This window comes from Trichechus manatus, unplaced genomic scaffold (genome assembly GCF_000243295.1).
Source record: "Trichechus manatus latirostris isolate Lorelei unplaced genomic scaffold, TriManLat1.0 scaffold00048, whole genome shotgun sequence".
In the NCBI taxonomy this organism is placed as follows: Eukaryota; Metazoa; Chordata; class Mammalia; order Sirenia; family Trichechidae; genus Trichechus; species Trichechus manatus.
In genome coordinates, this window is record NW_004443984.1 from 6770488 (window position 1) to 6781243 (window position 10756).

Below are 10756 nucleotides of genomic sequence, written 5' to 3' on the forward strand. Positions count from 1 at the left end.
GTTTGCCATTATGCTGTTTATTTGTTTAAATAAGGACTGCAGAGTTCACAAAGGCAGAGGCCTTGTCTCTCCTGCTCCCAGGTATAACCCCAGGGCCCAGCACAGTACCTGGCATGCTGAAAGCACTCAGTGAATGCTTTGCTGAATGGATGAATAAGGCTCAGAGAAGGAAAGCAAGTTGTCTGAGATCACACAGGGATATAGTGGCAGAGGCAGGATGAGGATCAAGTCATCCGACTGTCTTCCATTGGCGAGTTTCCGGGTAGGATGAGAGCTTGGGTCATCTGACAGCCTCCCATGGTCAGTCCTGGCCTAGGGCTAGTGGTCACCACGTGCTGCTGGGAGGGGACTCATTAAGGGCTTATTGTAGTAAACTATGAGCCTCTCAAAATGGTGTGGGGGACTGCAGGTAACATGGGGAAGCAAGGTGTTAGAATCCCTTTTCCCTTTTGGAGAGATGAAGAGTCCATAAAGGGAAGATCCAAGCCAAGGCCTCTGGCCATGGAGCCTTTGGGGGGTGGGAGGGAAGGTCAGGCCACAGCTCCTTCCCATCTAGAGGAGGGAGAAAGGGGGAAGAGGGGAAGACCCAGGGCCTCAGTCAGGGAGGAAGCCTGAATAAACTTGCAGAGAGCATTCAGAATTTATCGACTATTTCTCCCAGGAGTGCTGGGATTTAAAAAGAACAGTTGGAAGAAGGCAATGCTTAGAACCCAAAGTGTGACCTTTTAATGGTGGAATTCCAGGCATCAGGGCCAAGTGAGGGGCTCTTTGGCATTCTCTGAATCACACCATTTAAGGAAAGAGAGCAAAGAATGAATGGCGTGTTCAGATAATTGTCCTAACAATCTTGAGGGTAGGGATTATAAACCCCATTTTACCCAGAGAAGTGAGATGACTTGCCCAAGGTCACAGGTTTATCACTGAGATCCCAAACCAGCTCTTATGGAAAGAGCTGACCCACGGCTCTCTCTACCATGCCTTGTTACACAAGGACGTGTGACTAAAGATGGATTTATTGGGTAGGTCACTTCAGGGTGCTCTGGCTGGACTAAGCTTCCCTCACTTCTCCCTGGACTCAACTGCTTCTTTTTTGGCCCAGAGGATCCCTCCAGGGTTTGGTGTCCCTGAGGAGCGTGAGGAACGGTGTAGCCACAGCTGGCGTTCACAGAGGTTTGGTTGCAAAAGGGGAGGAGGAAGAGAAAGAGGAAGTTCTGTATCTTGCGCTGAAGTTCTCTAGGGACTTGAAATCTAAAGACAAATAGCATGCTGGCTAGGTACCTATAACCTCAAGACAAATTTCCTAGATCCCTTTATTTTAACCAGACTGGTTACTTCTGAGTTCTTCCTGTAGAGAAATTCTGGGGCCAAAATCCTGGACCTGGGACACAGGAACACTAATAAGTCAGGAGTAGGAGGCTTGAAAGGGGTGTCTAGGGCAGCTGATAAAGGGGTAACCTTTGGTTCGGCTTTCTCTGCTTTCCACCCCATTACTGTACCTCCAGCTCCCCACACACTGGCCAGGACCTCAGCCAGGGCGGGGAACAATGGCCCAGGAGTCAAGCTCCAGGATGCCCTGCTTCCATCTAGGGCTTATCTCTGGCCTGTTACCAGTCCTGGCCCCCAGGGGGCAGAGTAGCTCCATGGAAGGAAAGTCTAGCTGTGCCTTCAGTCCGTTACCTTCCCCCTGCCCCCAGCCTGACATGCCGTGGCAGAGCTGCTTCTGGGGAATAATAAGGGGATAACACTTATTGAGACCCTGTGCTGTGCCACGCCCTCTACTGGGCATTCTGGTACCTGTTAACTATTTAATCCTCATGAAGGTCTTGCAAAGTAGGGTCTGCTAAGCTCTCCCTGCTTGAATCTCAGGCCATCAGATAGACCTCCTGTTACCCTCTTATTGTATCCTCTACATTCCTCCCTTCAACCCAGGGGTCCTGCCTCTCACATCTTAAAGACTTTAGCTCCTGGCTTGCTGTCATGCCCTCCAGTCTCTCCAACATGACTCCTGTTGCAATTCTTGATGCTTTCAGTAACCATGTGGATGATGCTGCCAACATCCTGGCCCCTTGGTTCCTTGACCTTTCTTGCCATCCACCCTACCTCCTATGGTCATTCCCTCCACCTTGACAGCAGCAACTCCACCATCGCCTTAAGTTTAAGCTCCCTAGTTTTCAACCAACACCTCCTGTCTTCCTAGATCACATCCTCTAGGATCCTCATTCCAACAATGCCCGCCCCTACCCCAACAATAATGAATTTGTCCTACCACCTTCGCACTGTCCTCACCCACATGCCCCACTGTGCTCCACATCCAGCTTTGGTCCCAAGACCCATTACTATTGTCACTGTCTTGCATTTACCCTCGTCTCCTCTGATCCTCTCTGAGTTCATCATACTCACCTGGCAAAGCTCTCCAGACTCCCAGGCTTGTAACTCCACCCCTAAGTAACTTCCCTGACTCCAGACTCATGTATCCAACTGCCTACTTGATGTTTAAGAGGCATCTTCAACTTATGTCAAAAACAGAACTCTCAACTTATGTCAAAAACAGAACTCTCAATGTTTCCCTAAACCTGCCCTCCTGCAGCCCACCCATCTCACTGAGTGGCAGCTCCATCTTCCTGAGGCCAAGCCTCTCAGAGTCCTCCTTGATCCCTGCTTTCTCTTACACCCACATCCAATCCTATTGGGTTTACCTTCAAACTATGACTAGATTCCAATTGCTTCTCACCATCTCCACTCCTACCACCCTGTTGCAATCCACCATCCCCTCTCTCCAGGATTTTTATAATCAGCTCCTTGAACATAACAGGCATGCTCCAGCCTCAGGGCCTTTGCTCTTGTTCCCATTGCCAGGAAAACTCTTCTCCCAGCGAGCAACTTGGCTTGATCCCTCACCCCTCAGGTGTTTCTTTACTCAAATGTCTTCTTCTCAGAGATCTTTCCTGACCACCCTATTTTTTTAAATTGAGGGATAACATATATACAGTAAAGTATGTCAAAGCACTAGTCTTCGCACTTGATGAATTTTTTTTTTCTGTTGTACGTAGAGTGGCTATGAGTCGGAAACCACTCGATGACACCTGCCAACAACAACAACTTACCTATCTATGAGCCCTGGTGGTGTAGTAGTTAAGAGCTCAGATGCTAACCAAAAGGTCAGCAGTTCAAATCCACCAGCCGCTCCTTGGAAACGCTATGGGGCAGTTCTACTCTGTCTTACAGGGTTGCTATGAGTCAGAATCGACTTGATGGCAACCGTTTATACCTATAGCAAATCTGCTGCAAAGGACTTCTTTAAAGGGTTAAGAAGCAAAGATATCACTTTGAGGACTAAGGTGAGCCTGACCCAAGCCATGGTATTTTCAATCACATGCATGTGAAAGCTGGACAATGAATAAAGAAGACCTAAGAAGAATTGATGCCTTTGAATTATGGTGTTGGTGAAGAATATTGAATGTATCATGGACTGCCAGAAAAATTAACAAATCTATCGTGGAAGAAGCACAGCCAGAATTCTCCTTAGAAGTGAGAATGGTGAGACTTGGTTTCACTTATTTTGGACTTGTTATCAGGAGGAACCAGTCACTGGAGAAGGACATCATGCTTGGTAAAGTAGAGACACAGCGAAAAACAGGAAGACTCCTAACGAGATGGATTGACACAGTGGCTGCAACAATGGGCTCAAACACAGTAACAATTATGAGGATGGTGCAAGACCAGGCAGCGTTTCATTGTGTTGTACATAAGGTTGCTGTGAGTTGGATCTGGCTGGATGGCACCTAACAACAACCTGTGTAAGGGGGCAGTGGGGGTTCAGTGGTAGAATTCTCGCCTTCCATGCAGGAAACCTGGATTCTATTCCTAGCGAATGCACCTCATGCGCAGCCATCACCCATCTGCCAGTGGAAGCATGTATGTTGCCATGATGCTGAACAGGTTTCTGCAGCACTTCCAGACTAAGATGGACTAGGAAGAAAGGCCTGGCTATCCCCTTCCTAAAATCAGCCAGTGAAAACCCTGTGGATCACAACAGTCCGATCCATAACTGATCAAGGAATGGTGCAGAACAAGGCAGCATTTCATTTCATCATGCACAGGGTCTCCATGAGTTGGCTGACTAGACAGCAGCTAATAACAACAACAACACACCTGGATAACCACCACCTAAATCAAGAAATAGAACATTTCCAACCCTCCATAAGGCCCCCTTGTGCATTTCCCAGGAGTAACTACTCTTATGAACTATTGCTTACCATTGATTAAATTGGCTGTTCTTGACCTTCATACCAGTGGAATCATAGATAATGTGTTCTTCTGCGCCCAACCACGCTCTCTTAAATTGGGACTCCCCCAGGGGCTCCCGAAGCCCTCTCTCCACTAAGTTTTTCCATGGCTTCATCCCCACCTAACATATTATTTGTGTTCAATTGCTTAAGTATCTGTCTTCGCCCACTAGAACTTTGGGTCCCTGTGGGCAAACATTTCTGTCTGTTTTGTTCATTGTTCTACTCCCAGAACCTGGTGAACTGACCACCACACGTGGGCGTTCAGTAAATATTTGTTTAGTGAAGAATGAGTCTCCATTTTCTAATTGAGGACATTGAGGCCCAGAGAGGTGACATGACTTCCCCATGCTACACAGCGTTAGTGGAAGAGATAGGATTTGAACTGTCATCTGCTTGAACTCAAAGACTGTGCTCTACCCACTGCTTTAGTCCCTCCCATGTGTGAGTCTACACATGTGTGTTCGTGTATGTTGGGGGAACAGTCTGCCTCTACACCTCCTGTCTGGTCGCCCACGTAAAAGCCTTGGGCCCGGAACATTTTCTGATAAGGAGACTGAGAATTGGGTTGTCGTCTCTCAGTTTCTTCTTATCAGAGAAGCCTTCCCCCGGCTCTGGGCACGCAGTAACTTTCTCTGTCTCTTGCACATGTGTGGGCACCATGTGGCGCCTGGCCAACCCCACTTCTATATCTGTTCCTGGCGGGGAGGGAACGAGGTCTCTCGTACTACGTCACAAGAGGGGTGGAGTGCAGAACATCTGCTCTGCACTAGCCGTATGCGGAATGAGCCTGCTGGCCACTAATGAAGCTGATCTCTCTCCCTCTCTTCTCTATGTGAGTAAAGCATATCCCATGCACTGATAGAGCGTGTGTGTGCTCTTTTGTTTGCGACTGCAAACACTGGTGCGACAGTGTGTCTCTTTGTAGGTAGGAACATAAATGGGCATGAGCATATTGACTGATTCGGAAATATTTACTAAGCACCTACTATGTGCCAGGCACTGTAGTGGTACTGGGGGCATATTGATTAGCAAAACAGACTCATCTGTATGCTTCTGCCTGTGTTTCTGTGTGTGTACCTGTGTGTTTATTATAGTAGATGAATACATACCTGTCTGTGTGTGTTTGTTTCTAGGGTGTTTTCCATACACATACTTGCAGATGTGTGTCTTCTGCTGTGTAGGTGAGTATAACTCTGTGTCCAAGTGTGTAGAAATTGGAGACGACACAGTTTTAGAGCAGACCATCCGGCTTCTAATCCTGGCTCCAGTCCTCACTAACTGTAACTGTGGGCAACTTTCTTCAAAATACTGTATCTCAGTTTTATCATCCGTAAAATGGGGATAATGACTATTGCCCACTTTCTGGGGTGGTTTAGAGCAGTGCTTCTCAAAATATAGATAGGACTGGTACCTGTTCTAGAACTGTTTATTACAGATCTATGATGAGATAGATACAGAAATGGAAAAGTGTTTAGAAACTTTTATAGCAACTTAAAGGTCCCTAAACCCATTGCTGTTGTTGATTCCGACTCACAGCGACCCTAAAGGACAGAGTAGAACTGCCCCATAGGTTTTCCAAGGAGCAGCTGGTGGATTCGAACTGCTGAACTTTTTAGGTTAGCAGCCAAACGCTTAACCACTGTGCAACCAGGTCTCCGTAAGGTCCCTAGGTAATGTAAATGGTTTGCTCTCGGCTACTACCCTAAAGGTTGGCAGTTTGAACTCACCCAGCAGAGTCATGAGAGAAAGTCCTGGGGATCTGCTACCTTAAAGATTATAGCCAAAAAAAACTCATGGAGCAGTTCTACACCGTAACATATGGGGTCGCCATGAGTCAGAATCGACTTGACGGCAACGGGTTTGGTTTGATTTTTATAAAAACTTGACATTGTCACGGCATCCAAGTGTGTGATTAGTGGGTGGGTCTTGTGTAACAGGGCATAGGCAAGTTTGGGCATGGTTGATTTCAAGTCAGACCACATAATGGATTTTCAACAGATTAAATTTTTTTTTAAATAAACAAGCCTGGTCCTTTACCACAGATAGAAGCAGGGGTTTAGAGGATTAAGCCAACTGATACATGTAACGCACTCAGAACAATGCCTGACACAGAGTAAGTGTCGGAGAATGTTATCTGTTATTATGACGTGGGGGTGAGTGTGTGTGCATATGACTTGATCAACATGTGTGTGGGTGAGCTTGAACGTGGGGCTACGTCGATGTGAGTGTGTGTATGCGTGAATGTGTGGCTGTGTGGGATGTTATGACTCTGTGTGTGAATGTGTGTACAACTGTCTGCGTGTAGCTGACAGCGTGACTGTGTGTGTGCTGTGGGAGTGCGTATAAACGGGTGGGTGCCTCTGTGTGTATGGGGTGTTTATGTATGTGTGTGAGTGTGTGGCTATAGGGGGCAGTGGGAAGGGGATTCCCAGGGCTTCCGCACACTTCCTGCTGCCTGGGGCCCTTCAGTTATGAGTAGTGAGAAGGGGCCATAGCAGCAGCAGCAGTATGGATAGAGTCTCAGGTTTTATAGTGTACCCCAAGGGGACAGCAGGGGAAGAGGGACCAGCAGTGGGAGGGGGCTAGTGGCTCAGGACTCTGTATGCTGAGTCATAAGGGTTTCTGGGAAGGGCTGGTCCAGGCAGCCGTTTTGGTCTCATGGGATTGGTGGAGGGTGGATAGAGTGAGGGAGTGGAGCATTTCTACAGACCCACCTCGGGGCAGGGGTCCATGGCCATGATGCCAGGGGTCAAACCCAGTGAGAGACTATAAGGAAGCCCCCTCCCTTGTTTATCTTGTTCTCCTTGATGACATCTTTTGTGGCAGTGACAACGTCCCTGTTCTGCGAAATGACTGAAACCGTGGGTGCCCTAGTGGGGCAGTGGTTAAAATGCTAACTGAAAGGTCAGCGGTTTGAACCCACCAGCCCCTCTGCACTAGAAAGATGTGGCAAAATTATAGCCTTGAAAACCCTATCAGGTAGTTCTGCCCTGTCCTATAAAGTCACTAGGGGTCGGAATCGAGCTGACGGCAACGGGTTTGGTTAATTATTTTTTTGGTGTGTGCCCATATAGAGCCAGGAGAGGTAAAGGGAGGTCTCAGCTGTCCCACGGGTGGGGAAGAAAAGTGAGAAGAAGGTTAGGAGGAGCAAGTGAGGGTTCAGGGGAGAAGGGGGGCCCTGGGTCAGTGTCCCAGCAGGCCCCCATGACATTATGCTGGGTCCTGGGATGGGCAGGATAGTCTAGCGGGAGACCACTTGGGCCAGGGACTAGTAAGGGGATCCAGACTTCTCAGAGAAACTGGGTTAGGAGGACAGAAGGAAGCTGTCCTGGGCGATGAGGTCAGAAGCCCAGGCTATCTAAGGAAGGCTTGAGTTTGCAAGCTGGACTCTGACTACAGGCTGGCCTGTGTGTGGTGTGTGACCCAATCCACCTCTCTGTGGGCTCCCATAGAATCTCCTCCCACCCAGCACCCATGAGCACTTCACAGGAGCCAGCAATCAGGCCAGCTTGTATGTACAAGCTAGTATAAGGGGTCATCTATTATTATTATATTTTCTAGCAACTGATAATTTATTAAAATGGTTGATTCAAGCATCCACAAAGGTGACTTGAACCTCTACCCCCGGCTCAATACTGATGGAAGTGACCTGCTGACGATGTCAGAAACGCGGTGCAAGTCAATGCTTCTCTTGTGGATTCTCATCTGGCAATGATCCCAGGTCTTAGAACCTTTACCACACGGAATTTTTCTCGTGATTCTCAGAGTCTTGGTAGGCATCTGCACTGGTTCCTTCACTTTGAAGTTCTTCTCTTTTGTGTCTTTAATCAAGCCAGCACGCACCTTCTCCAGGGACTTTATCTTGCGTCTGGTTACAATGATTCTAACCTGGTGAAGGGGCACCTCTGGTTCCATGGATGTCTTTCCAGTGTCCTTCAAAGCTGCCTCTCCCCTGGCAGCCACACCAGGACAGAGAAATTCCAGGACCGAGTCCATGGCACGGCGACAGAGCGAGGCCCACTGGTACCCTGAGCTGCGTGGCGCCCTGCCCTGCCTCACCATGGTTGTGGCGAAGCTTCCTGACTGACTTGTTCCTCTCTGAGAGAAAACAGCAGCGAGTCAGGAGCAGGAGCGGGCAGACTGCATACCTACTGCAGCGGCGACCTCGTCTTCCTCAGAGAACTGTTATTTTTAATACCATAGTTATGTCTGCATCAGCATTACATAGTAATTCACAAAGTCTATGATATTAATGTTTGAGTTCATGCCTTTGGATCTGCTACTCCTTCTATCTGGAATATCTTTTCCGTTCCTAGTTTTCTGGAAAACTAGTCACGCTTCAGAACTCTGCTTAGGATCTTCAAATGTTCCTAACCAAAAAGTCCCTGAACCGACTCATGGTGACCCCATGTGTTACAGAGGAGAACTGCTCCATCGGGTTTTAGTGGCTGTCATTTTCTTTTTTTGATGGGTGTTATAATTTTATTGTGTGTTATTTTACACAAATACTCATCAAAAATGACGTTCTGAAAATTCATTAATGAGAATAATTACTCCATACGACAAGCGTTCGGTTGCTAACCAAAAGGTCAGCAGTTTGAATCCACCAGCTGCTCCTTGGAAAGCCTATGCGGCAGTTCTACTCTGTCCTACAGGGTCGCTGTGAGTCAGAATGGACTTGACAGCAATGGTTTTTTTTTTTTTTTTTTTTTTTTTTAGGACAATGAGTTATCCAGCTGCGCCAGAGTTTTCCTGAGCGTAGCTAACTCTATTCACAGGATCATTTTCATGGAAGAATTTTCTAGGAAAAATAAGTGTAGTCATTACAGCTTTAAAGAAAGAAGACTAGTCTTGCTAGAATATACTTGCTCAAATCTGTAACCCTAAATTATATAAAATATTATCTCATAACAATTTTTTCACCTCCTCCATTGCTCTCGATGTTTTTTTTTTTAGTAGTTGAGATTGTCAACAAGGAAAATACAGGTTTCAGCTCTTTTCTAACTCAGCCAGTTTTTACCTGGAGCCCGTGGCTAGTTTCAGGTGGTTCCTCGAAAAGTAAGTAAAAACTTGAGGGTTTTTTTTTTTTTTTTGTAAACTGGGGTCTCCATGAGTCAGAATTGACTCACAGTAACTGGTTTGGAGGATGGCTATAATCAAATACCAACCAGTCGTCTTGGCTGTAATTTTAATAGAAGCAGATCACCAGGCCTTTCTTCTGTTGCACCACTGGGGTAGGTTCAAACAGCCAACCTTAAGGTTAGTAAAAAACAAAACAAAACAACCAAACCTATTGCCGTCGAGTTGATTCCTCCTCATAGTGACCTTACAGGACAGAGTAGAACTCCGACCTTTTGGTTAGGAGCCGAGCTCTTAACCACTGTGCCACCAGGGTTCCTAGTTGGGGTTAATTGCACCCTCTTTGGAAGCTGTAGACACCTTGATTGTTGCACACATTGCACTGAGCCGCAAGGACCTGAGTACCTGTGGGTCTCTGTGACTGAGGACTTCCATGAGGGCAAGGATGTGTCTAATTCACTGCAACATCCCTAGTACCCATCTAGTGTCTGGCACTCCGTGGGTGCCTGATTCACATGTGATGAAGTGATCCAAATCAGCTTTCGAGGGGTAGGATACCATGCAAGTCATTTCTGTTTTCCCCACGGTGTCTAGTGCAGCACATCACACGTAACAGGAATTCGGTAAGTACTTTTTGAATGAATGAATGAGTAAACCGAAAGACAGCTTCCTAGATCCCCTCTGACCTCTACCCCGTCGTGCTTCCTGGGCCAACTTCATCCCTAGCCCCAGCTCTACTCTAGCCACCAGACTCAGGCCCAGGATTAACCAAGCTCTGGTTATGTTCTCAAAGTGTATTCCCTGGGACACTGGCCCCATAGAATGCTTCTCCCCAAAATGTGAGACCCTGCAAGTCATAACACATTTTTGGAGACTCACATTGCACTTCTAGCATATTTAAGGGTCTGCAATGCTCTCAAGTAACGAAATCTGATTAACTTGGTTTAGCCCAGCATTTGCCAGATGTATTTGGCCATGGAACCCTCCCTGGATGGCCTTTTTTTTAGCAGAACATCAAATGATATTTATTTGATAAATGTTTATTGGGAGCCCATGTGGGTTAGTCATCCTGGTTGTGGAGAACACAGCAGTGAATGACAGACATGGGCACTGCCATCATGGGCTTTCTGCCCAGCAAAACAATGAGAGCTAACATTTTTGAGGGCTTACGATTTGCTAGGCCTTGTGCCAAGCACTTCAGATACTTCATCTCATTTAATCCCCACCCGAACTCTAGGAGTTAGATATTATTGCCTCCATTTTACAGACACAAAACTGAGGCTCAGAGAGGTTATATGACTTCTCCAAGGACACCCAGCTAACAAGTGGCAGAGTTGGGATTCAAACCCTAAGAACTCTGACGGCAGAGCCCACACTGTTAAACATGA

At 47.1% G+C, this 10756-nt stretch overlaps 1 pseudogene; it reads right to left on the minus strand.

The window, feature by feature from the left end:
* Nucleotides 1-7907: 7907 nt before the first annotated feature.
* Nucleotides 7908-8351, minus strand: LOC111820728 (40S ribosomal protein S20 pseudogene; annotated as a pseudogene).
* Nucleotides 8352-10756: the final 2405 nt, after the last annotated feature.